This window comes from Mastomys coucha, chromosome X (genome assembly GCF_008632895.1).
Source record: "Mastomys coucha isolate ucsf_1 chromosome X, UCSF_Mcou_1, whole genome shotgun sequence".
In the NCBI taxonomy this organism is placed as follows: Eukaryota; Metazoa; Chordata; class Mammalia; order Rodentia; family Muridae; genus Mastomys; species Mastomys coucha.
In genome coordinates, this window is record NC_045030.1 from 67,332,876 (window position 1) to 67,345,425 (window position 12,550).

Below are 12,550 nucleotides of genomic sequence, written 5' to 3' on the forward strand. Positions count from 1 at the left end.
GGGGGGAAGGGAGAGCCTGAGGCCAGGAGGTGGGGTGGAGGCAGGAGCAGGGGACATAGGGTCTTCAAGTCTACATGGTGGAGCTGAATAATTCCAGAGTAGAGGGGTGAGTTAACAACAATGACATTGAATTGCTTCAGTCGCACTTGGGTTTTATATCATGGGTATAGTTCCTTTGGCTAATTGTAATCCGGCAGAACAAGGGGCTTTGGGAATATTTCAGACTCAGGTGATCATGGATGGAGCATTCTTGGGACCAGTTTCCTGGGATCCAGTGGTATTCGCACTCCCCCTACCTGTCTGCTCGTGCGGGGCCTGAAGCTTAGAAGGCAAAGTGCTAGGCTTTAGACCAAAGTGAGCTTACTTAGCAGGGTTAGGAGCAAAGGGCTTAATTCTAGATATTTTAGAACTCCACAGACCTTCATCTCTAAAGGTATTAAGCAGGGTAATTAAGAAGCTGTGGATGGGGACAGGAATTTAAAAGAAGAGGAAAGAGAGGTGTGGGACAGGGAGAGAGGCTGTACTTGAAACTAAAAGGGAGGAGGGATAGGAAAAAAAAACTGCTTTGGCTACTGAGCATGCCCAGTTTCGAGCTCAAGCCCTATAAGAGAGGCATTGTGTGTATTCCACTTCTCCGGGGTTTGGAGGTGACCCAAAGGGGAATTTGGTTGGGGGCAGCAGGGGATGATGGGAATCTTTAGGGGGGGTGTGGAGGGTACGTGGTTTGAAGCATTTAGGCTGCCCTGGAGGCACTATGAAGAATGAAAGGGAAAAGACACACTAGGGAGATAGAAGAGGGAAAGAAATTAAGAAAAGTCACTTCTTTAGTTCCTACTTGTTTATACTAAGGAGGTTTTAGCAGCTGACTGTCCAAAAATCTAAAGGCTGCAGATCTCACCCTTTCTGAATCCCCTGCAACCAAAGATTAATGTTTGCACACAAAACAAGTAGAAAAGTCTTGAGGAAAAAGTAATGTTCATACCAGTTTCACACAGATTGATAATTTAGTTAGAAAGCGAAGGAACCCAGGGACTGGGTAGGTAGGCTGTGCTGTCTGCACGCCTTTCAAATGCTTGATTTCTGAACGAGAAACTTTGGTTTGGCCTCCTTTCCTTACTTGTACCTTGTAAGTGTTTCGCTAAGGAAAACAAGGCTCTTTGATTTCTGTCTGTGTGGGTAGTGGCTTTAGAATTTAAAAGTCCAAGTTTTAGAAGCGTTCTTCCTAGAATTTCTAACAACTCATTCTTTTCCACGAGTCAAGAAAGACTTTCAGACCCGTTTCTTTGAGATTTGTGCTCTGCTCAATTCATTTCCTCAAATCTCAATGGCTCCAGCCACAATTTAGTATAGCCAGTACCCAGAAATGTGTTTGCTTATAAATGACAAATTCTTTAAGCTAAAACTAGCAATAGCTTTGAAATCAGTTATGCTATCTACCTGAATTCCTACAGGTAAACATATGCCATAATTGATTGAAAATTAAGGCTCCAATTATCTGCAGACCAAACCAAATTAAACAAGTAAACAAAAATCAATGGACAATGGATTCTTCATATTATTTTTCAATAATATCCTACCTTCTCTATTATCTACATAGTTGTCTATTTCTGGTTTTCTTTTTTCTTATTTGTCATTTCATCAGTTTATATTCATGCAAATAATACTTGAACACATCATGTTTAAGAGAGATTCATGGGCAGTATTTAAACATCTAAATAGATATGACCTTATTTCTTTATGCAACGTTCATAAAGAACATCCATCTACACTCTCCATTGACTTGACTTTTTTAATCTTCTTCTCCTTTGAAAGCAACATATAGGCAGAAATTGAGTGGGCAGCAGTGGTAAAATTCGTTACATTTATTGTGAAACCCAGTATTGAAATAATAAGGGATCAGTCCACAGCATGTGCACTGTCACATCTTCTCTCACTGAGGTGAAACGTGTTTCCTCCCCAGCTATCAGCTGTAATATGTTGAAAAATTTCCCCCTGTTGTACATTGGATCAAAACTGATCTTGCTAATTAAGAACTCAGATTTGCATTACATTGCATAGTACAATTTACAACTAACTAGTAATGGCTAACGAAACAAGTTGGCATTTATTTTAAATGCAAAGAGTTCAGGAAGCTACCATGTATTTTATCAGGGTAGGTGAATTGTTTGTTCTTTGCTATAAAGGTTAAAAAGATTCAATAGAATGGACACTTTTTGCGTGAAAATATAATGCAAGTTTCAAGTTCTGGGATAGCTCAAAAGGCCAGAGTTGGACAGTAAATACCAGATTATTTAAATGCGCATCTTTATTAAACTTTTGAAACTGTTCTGAGGTTTAGTTATACTTAACTGCAATAAATATGGAAAAGTCTGTTTTACACAAGTATGATGAGAGAGGTCTCAAAGCAAAAATACCTAAAACACTGGAAAATTGCAATTAATATTATTAAACTATATTGGTGATTTATATTCAACAACTCACAAAAATAACTGTTTTAAAGTAACTTATCATTCTATTTAAAAATATTAAATGGCATCATAAAATATAGGTAACAGCTGTATGCTTTATGTTTCTTTTGCTGAAATGCAATTTAAAATTGAAATCTAGACTCCTGTAATCACTTTCCCATTTCTGAGATGTTCTTGTGTCATGAAGGTAGAACAACAGCAAATGGCAAGGAATTGCAAGAAACATATGTACAAATGATAAATGATAAACTTTAGTACTATTATGGTACTTAAGAAATAGAGTTGGGCTGGAGAGATGGCTCAATGGTTAAGAGCACTGGTTCTTCTTCCAGAGGACTAGAGTTCAATTCCCAGCACCAACAACCACTTGGCAGCTCACAACTGTCTGAAACTTCAGTTCTAGAGGATTGAATACCCTCACACAGACATAATGCAGGCAAAACACATATGCACACAAAATATAAATAAATAAATAAATAAATAAATAAATCTAAGAAAAAATAGAGTTGATGCCCTTGAATTCAATATGCAATATTTTTTGAGCTGCCTTACCTTATTTCTTTAATTGCTTTACTGAACATAATCTTGTCTTTGTGGGAGTAATTCCCACAGTATGGTGATACCCTGGTATACTGTGTATCTCTCACTCAGGACAAACAATTGTATCAGAGGTTTAAACAAGTTCTTGACTATCTTGAGTTTCAAACAAAGTCTCAGTTATTTAAAGACAATAGGCCTATATGACTACAATGCCAAAGCTTGGCTCTAGACAAAGTCCTCTCACGTGTTTAGCAGTTTACATGTGCTCTGTTTTGATGTTTTTACTGTTTAGTCATACTTTTGGTATGGAGGTACCACAGACTATTAAAATTAATATGGAGTATTCATTATTGTCTGGTGTTTTAACAATTAAAAATTTGACATTTCTTGTTTCTGTAAGTGAAACAGAAAAAAAAACATTATTAAGTAGTTAATAATCTAGGAACAGATCTTTCCATGATCCAATGTGCATACAAGATCATTGATTCATAAAATTGGCCAAGTTTTTTTTTTTAATTTTAGGATTTCTCAATATATTTAATTAATTTACAGTGAACTTTTACTTACTAAGGGAAAAGGGATGCAGCATGTAGCAAACTTCTTTGACAATGGAATCTACTTATTATTATTAATCTTTCAGAATTTTGTACTGATTGTTTATTTGTGCAATTATTTTTCAATTTATGGGATGAAAGAAAGCTTTTGGGTTCTAATTTAATTGTATAATGGTAACTTCCATTTTGTGAATGCCTTTTCCTAACCATTATTTAGTTAAAGGCACAAGAGAGTGATTATTGTGTTTCTTTTTAAAAATACACCAGGGAAGTTAAATAATTTGCTGATGATCACACAGTAAATAAATGGTAGTCAGGATTTTAATTCTATGTCTTGGAGGCCATTCTATTGCTCCCAAAGTTCTTTTCTTTGGAGGAATTCTGGCACCTCTAAGTTTGAAAAGAGAACAGATTTGAATACATGATACATTTCCAAATGTAAATACTCAAGACATAATTGTTTGCAGGTATTAAAGTATCAATGTTTAAGACAAGAATGAATCAATAAAGAATGTAAAAAGTAGTTTATATCAATTATATATGATAGAATGTCTTAAATCAAACTTGTCTTTACCCATTGCCAATAGTTTGCTTGTGATATGAATGTTGGCCTTCAGATTCAGATATCAAAGTGATCCTCAGTATGCAATGATACCTCAGTAGTCCCTTGTAAGTGACAGTTGCTTCTATTACTGCCAAGAGGTATTATGTAAAGTAGCAGTGTTCATCTCTTGGTTTATTCCTGACTAGTGACAAAAGAACTGATAGCCAATATGGTATAGAGTGAATTAGAGGACATGATAATGTACCCCCCCCATTCCATGTCCTCCAGATTTCTTTATAAAATGACTAGTAACTTTTTTTACTCAGAAGCTATGTGATGAGTGGTGAACATATTAAAGGCTAAAAAACTCTAATCATTGATACAGTTATGGAATTTCATTAGTAAACTAGAAAAGCAATAAATAAGTGTAATATTGGGTTGAAGGCTATTTGGAATTTTGTTTTTAAAGTCTATTTGGTACCACTTACATTGTCTACAATATAATTTTTTTCCACAGATTCTAACATGGGGATATCATTGTTTGATTATGATTTTCTTTGTGTGTATTTGTTAACTTGGACAAATCATCTTTCTCACTAGCTGTCAAAGACTAGGGCCTAGAAATAAGCTGAGCTGTCATCAACAACTCTAAGATAATAAATATTGTGAAATAAAAAAATATATGAAGAGCTAAAGAGAATTGTATGAGAATTACTCTCATAGGCTGTACAAGTTCCATAATGCCAACTAATGCTTTGTAAAGAAGACAAAACCCTGATGACAATCCATGCTTGACTCTGTTTAGGAAACAAGAGTGCTATAACCAGCCAGTAAAACATCACCATCATTATTTTTTATCATAAGGATTGAGGGTCCTTTTTTCCCTAATCCTTTTATAAGAGCATTATTCTTCCTTAGAAATATGAACTTTTATCTTCTTTTCAAAATTGATCTTGTTACAAACATATCTTCTTTTATTTTAGAGCCTGCTTCAACATTTTAAAACTGGTCAAAATTAGGAACATTAAAACATAGCAAAAACCTTATTATGAAAGATATGAGTTATAGTGTGACTGTACCCCAATTACTATATCAAAAATAAAATTTATCTCTTTCTGATCTTCTAAGAATGAGTCAGAGGAAAACAGAACATCTGTGTAAGCTAGTGTCACATATAATTGATCGACTATTTTTTTTTTCCGGTTCAGAATTGGAGCTTCTAATTCTCCATGCTGACTCAAACTTATTAATGTCCACCCACAGAAGGTTGTCATAAGAAAACTGTCCTCAGACCCATGCCAAAGGATTGTTATAGAAAGAAAGTGTCATCACAGAGAATTGATGTTATAACATTCTTGTTAAATGAAATTTTAGAGCTTACAGAGACCACCTTCAAACAAGTTTGAAATACACACCAGGTAAACAATCATTGTTTTGATGAAAACTAGTGACAGAGAGGTCACTGAGAAAGAATATCCAGTGATCTCCCATAACATTAATTATAGAAATTTTGAAATACTTTTCTTTATATGTAAATAGAATAAAGTTAGAGCTGTTAGAATATAAGGAGTATGAAATTTCTTCTCAAATAAATATGGGCTGAAAATGTTATGTCCCTACTAAATAGGTGTATGATATTTATGGCAGCCATCTTCTTTGTGTTTGAATTCCCTCATTTGTCAAATAGGAACGGAAAATATATTCTTCTTGAATTTAATGAAGATTAAATGAAACACCCAATTTCATACTTTTCTAGAAAACTATTTTTCCTTTTTTTTCATAATCAAGGTCAACTTCTGCATGCTCAAAAAGTAATACTTACAGGTCATATATTCATTTTCTACTTAAGTTTAAGCATGGCAAGCAGACAATGCAGAGAGTTTGTGTTAGTCATACATTAAGTATTTTCAAAGTTAGAACTATATTTTAAATAAATCTACAAAATGTTATTCTTCCTGGTTTCTTTTTATTTAATTTTCTATTTCACTTCATCAATTTTGGGCTTTTAAACAATTAACAATAATATCACGGAAGAGCTAACCATTATAAATACAGCAACTATTTTTGAAGTCTGACTTTATAGATCATAGTGGAAATTCTGTATTTCAAGAGCTCAACACAGTAAGCATTGTTAATATTTCAGCAAAAATCCTTTGTCATGATACCAGGAACATTATTAAAATTATTCTTTTTCAGAATCTTACCCCTGAATATCTTTAGAGGATAGTAGAAACTGAGAAGAAAATGGAACAAAGTATTTATATTTTTCATTTTAACATGCAAAGTAGGTTCAAATGATTTGGGAGCACTAATTATTACTTTATAAACACACACACACACACACACACACACACACATCTTAACCTAGCTCATATTTCTTTGTCTAAGAATAGTGTGTACTAAGAGTGACATGCACTGCTTTTTGAAAAAAGAAAGTCATACCTGACAAGTTGTAATGCAGTCATACTTAAGATAACATTAAATGTCATAAATTATATGCAAATTAATTCAACCTCAGTCATTCAATAAGTATTCAGACAGATATACTGTCTACTATATCTACTGTTAATTAAATCTTCTTAGAATATTTATTGTTGGAAGTACTGAGCTATAACATATGTTATCTAGATTCTTTTTTTATAAAACCTTTTATAGTAAAATTATTCTAAGCTAAAAACTAAATCATTCAGAGGGTGACCTCTAGCAGTGCTTTCTCCCCCACAGAGCTAAAGTTCTGAGCATCCGACTTCCATTTATAACTGAAGCTATTTTATAAAATTTCATTTTTATTATCTTTATGGATGAAGTACTATTCAGCATGCCAAAACTATGAGATCCAAGTACTCAGGGGCAATGAGAAAAAAATATAAATGAACCATACAGTGATGACTCCTTTCTCATCTGCCTGTGTCTCAAGAGATATGAGTTTCCTGAACCTTGACGGGAGGATATTCTCACTGATAGTCGTACTAATTTTCTCCTTGAGGATCTGTCCTATGTAATATATGAGAGGGTATCCCTGTCCCTGGACCATAATTCGAGGAATCTCTCTGGTCTTCTATATATACCCCCGATTGAGGACCAAGTCAGAGTGTTGTTTTAAATATAGAAACTATCAAACTTGTGCTCATCATATACAATTTTATTTTTTACAGCTGAATGTGTTAGTCCTAACATTTAATTTTGATATTATATATGTATAATCAAGAGTTCTCCACCTCTTTGGTAAAAATATGATTTTAAAAGTTTGCTATATTTTATAAAAGAAATTTCTAAAGAAAGCAACATCTTGTGAAAGAATTTGCATCTGGTAAACATAATGGAAATGCTATAAAGGACTCATTTCATGTATAATTTTTGTAGTGGCAATAAACCCACAAGACTGCTGGTTAAGTAGAATTTAGTTCAAAAGGTAACCTTATCTGGGTCTCTTTTTTAGCTCGCTATTAGAAATTATTATATAAGATGCTTCCAATTCATTAGAGATTCTGCTTTTATCATTTATTAAGACTAGTGGCAAGAACAGACTAGCCTAGAGGGGAAAATGGATAAAGGAGAAATGGATGACATTTCAGCACACTCATGCATTCAATTTATAAATTACACATAACTCTCAAGTAGGTGTTTGTCCTCATTCAAATTATTACCCATTTCAAGTAATTAACCTCTTGCAAACCAAGCGTTTTCTCTTCTTAATTATTCACTGAAACCTCTGAACTAACTACAGCTGCACCCAAAGCTTTTCTAGGAAGAAAGATTATTCTTCAGGCTGCTAATAACTCATATCATATGCAAACAAAGTCTTCAAAATTATAAATATATGTCATTGCTGTTTATCTTTCCTATACTCACTCTATAGTAATATTTGATAAGCACCTATTAAAAGAATCAAGCAAACCCTTAAAACAGTCTAGCATTTTTCATACAAGCTATTCTTGAAATAGAAATTTTTCTTTCAATTTAGACTCAAAGAACTTAAAAAATTTGCAGAACATAGAAATTTTTGTCAAGGTAGTCTGTATTCAAATTATCTGTTGACCAAGAAATTTTAGTTCAATGAATCTTCATTGGACACCTTTCATACACCACGCTTTGGACAGCAGGGAAAAAGAACTGTCTGTCCTCCAAGATTTGGCATTTTAGTGATAATTCAATGGGATTGGATTATATCAAATACTATTATATAATGCATAGGATGCAAATGACTTCGAACTTCTGAATGTTAATCTTCAAACTTTATCAAATTTGTTACTCTTATTTAATGTTGTGAAACACTAGAGTGGAGGGTAATAACTGTAGGTTTCCATGGCACATATTCAAAGAAATTAAGTAAATCAGTACATTGCCTTCCATCTAATGGTAAGGTCGGTAACTTGTATGTCCTTCTGGAGATGACACAGTCTAAATCCTTGATATTCCTCCAGAATACAGAGTCACAATTCACTATGTGCCAGGCATATTTGGAAAGGACAGAAGCAGGAAATGTTCTATAAAATAAGAAATCAAATCACTCGGAAAGGCCAGAAATAAAAATAACCCACATAAGCAAAAGAAAGAAAATGAAAGAAGGCCCCAAACAAAGTGGATCTTATCAAATTTGTTGTCTAAACTATGGGAAATTTAGGGTGAGTGACATAAGAATGATGAGCATATTGTGCAGCTGTTGAGGACTTAGCTTCACAAATGGAACTAAGAACACCATAGAAATAAATGTCTTTTCCACTTAACATATATAATTCTGAGGGTCTCAAGTTATTGAGGACCAACAGTGACAAAAAGTTTGAATTTAGTCTCAGTAAACATGAGGAGCTGTCAGTAGCTACCTAAGTACAAGCATGTACAGTTCTATATTATATTTTCAATGATTCCCGTTTAGGTACAACGATAGATAAATGGGTCATTCAGAAAATATTTCAAGATTGAGAAGAATTCCACTCAAAGCATTTCACAAAAATTGAAATTGTTTTTAGGTCTTTCTTTTCATAGGTTAAAAGCCGGAACCTTCACTACTTGCATTCTTTGAGCCTTGGAATAAGCACGTCAACCTGATGGTGGTAGTTTATTGAGATCAAGATTCTTTATGTTTTTCCCCTCCCTTTGTTTTGGTCTGACTCTTTTTTCTAAGATGGGATTTAATTTCTGTACTTCTTCAGCCCACTGCCAATGAAAAATTCTGTAGAGTGTATTTTGGTTTAAGGAGTAATTTCATTAGAAAATTGATAGCCAGGAAAATTACCTTTCTTTGCTGAATTCTCACATTTTGTTGCATTAAAAAAAAGAAAAATCCCAAACAACAACAATAAAACCACTCTGCCCTTTTTTGCACGACAGGCCCCCAAGTGAAAAGAGATAGAAGGGAAAAACAGACAAACATTTTGTTTTTGGCATCTTACATTGAAATTTGTTGTTGCTGTTCAATCTACTTGAAATTTGAATTTTCCTTAAATAAATTATTTGCAAAGAAAAATATTTCCCTGGTGTTCCTGCTGTGCTATTATTGACTGATTTTCATTTTATTAGTCATTCATCTGGATTGGTGCCTGTATGTTTTCCAAAAGTCTTAATATGGAAGATTGCTTCCTTGTTTATATTGAACCTTAGTTCAAAATTATGATTTCTTTTCTGTATTTAAGAATCACCACATATATTTTCCTATTGATACAGACCTATTGAATAATATAAATAGATATTAAGATATATTATAATATATAAGTTAGAATAAATCTAACTGATAAGGTAGAAAGTAAGAGAAAAGCAAGAACACAAAGCAAGAATTAAAAAAAAATGTAGAAGATGCTTGATTATAAAACTGAGAAAGTTTGCACAGAATCCACAAGTGATTGAGAAGGAGAAAGCTTTTTGTGTCTCTTCCAACCATGTGGCCTCCCTCAAGCCCTCCCATTGTCCAAAACAAATAGAAAACTGGTTAGCAAAATGTGATGGGCTAAATAAAGTATGGCCCACCTTTGTATCTATACAACGAACCCATGTTCATTACGTGTCTTCCTAATGAAGATGTCTTTCTCAACATAAAACACTGATAATTATGATGTCAATCTTTAGGGGGTATTAAATATGTTTTATTTTATGTAAACAATTTATGTCCAGTTTATTAAATCGTAAACTTAGATGCCAGGAAACCCTCACATAAAATAAGAATGAATATAGAGAAGGAAAACAAAACAAAACAAAACAAAACAAAAACGTTTTGTTCCTATACATATAATCACCTCCCCCCCCACACTCACACACTCACACACATACTAAAAAACTTCAATTCATATGGATTTAATAAGTTAATTATTACCATACACAAGGCCATCAAAGGCAGAAAGAAACAGCTATTATCTTTACTTTTTAGTTATGCTTTGAAGAGTATTTATAAATTACCTTTTCCCTCAACCTCTTCAGTCGTTACTTTGCTCTCAGGAGTTATTTCCCTGTTATAGTAACACAATCAAGGGCTATCAATATTCTCTCCTCATTTTCTCTCTTGACTACTGGAAACTTCACTTCAACTCTTGCATGGATTAGGCAAGGGCTTACCACTGAGCTCCAACCTCAGGCCTTATCTCTTTTTATGAAATTAGTTTTATTTCTTTTTTCACAGCCATTGAAGTGCTGAACAGCAACATGAATATACTGAGAAGGTAGCTTCAAATACATCATTTTAAAATTTGTATTGTGAAATCTTTGGATAGTAACAACAAAAACTGTTCTTTGTTAACAGGATTAATTATATGGTATCACAAAAACTATAACATAGAAAGTAGATCAAGCCATAGTATATACTGTGTTGTAAAACTGGGGAAAAAATGTAGGCACAATAAATGTATTGATTATTAGATTTTGTTAAACATAAATTTTAAAGAAATTATTTTCTCTGTTATCTTATTAATATTGATAATTTAAAATTATATCTAGTTGGTGGTAATATGTAAGTATTAAAACTCAATATTGAACATATTTAGGGAGACATACTGGACCTCTATCAGTTTAATACCTATGATCCAGACAAGATTTATGACTCTTTCTCATTTATCCTTTTCACACACTTTACACATTACCTACATATTTTCCATTTTTATCACTTTATCATGAACTGCAAATGTCCTCTACTATATAATGTTGCTTATACAGAACTGAGATGACTTTTCTACCTAACTATAATTATTCTCCCATGTCTTTTCTCTCTTGGCTGAACAAAATAGTGACCTGTTTTGTAAGTCTGAGAGGGAATATTTGATAGGAGAACAAGTAAAGATATGAACTTGTGATGATATTAGATACTAGGCTTAAGTGATTAGCCCTTGGTCCAAATGATATTCAGAGTGTCTCTTAGTTTGGGTTTTATTGCTGTGAAGAGACTCCATCACCAAGGTAACTCTTAATAAGGAAAACATTTAATGGAGGCTGGCTTAGAGTTTCAGAGGCTCAGCCAATTGCTATCATGGCAGGAAGCATGGGAGCATGCAGGCAAACATGGTGATGGAGGAGCTGAGAGTTCTACATCTTAATCCACAGGCAGCCAGGAGGAGACTAGGTTTCACAATGAATGGAGTTTGACATCAGAGGCCTCAAAGTCTGCCACCACAGTGAAAACTCTTCCTGAAACAAGGCCATGCCTAGTCCAACAACTCCATACCTTGTAATAGTGCCACTGCCTGTGGGCCAAACATTCAAAAACATGACTCTATGGGGGTAAGTGACTTCCTACTTACTCTTAATTCTCTATTCTCTCCTAGGAACACCTCAGACACGATCATTTTCAGTCTTTTCTTGTGTTGTACCTTTTCCTCAGAATCTATTTTTTAATCAACAGCCATATTTATTTAAACATATTAAGTAAATTATTTTCTGTCCAGTTAATTTATACTAAAGGTCTTTTACTGATGAACCTGAATCCTCACTTTCATTTAAAAAAAATAAAATAAAAACTACTTTTGAGCTTGCTCTTATGTGGCACACTGATTTAGGTATTTTATATAAGGCAATAATATAAGGCTTCAAATGAAAGTAAGTACTACTAATGACAGTGTAATACTTGCAAAACATGATCACATTTTCCTGCCCTCTCTTGGTCCAACCTAACTGTGCATGTATTCATTTCTGATGTTATGACTCACTAGCCAGGATGAAATTCTGGTGTTCTAAAAACCATGTCAGATGAGATATCATTGGAGAAATGAATGGTGTTTCATATGTTGAAAGAGAAACTTTCTGTCCTGAATCATTTAAAGACATAATCTACAAGGAAAATATTTAGCATTCTTTAAAATAATGCTTATTGTTATTTTATTTTTTAAACAGATTTGCTTCAGAAACACTCTCTATACTTCCTTTTCTAGAGTTAGTAAGTCTGTCCTTCTCCATCCAACAGTATATATAGTTCTAACAGGACTGTTGTTTTATTAATCTTTTTATTTTTCTATTACCACAAACTT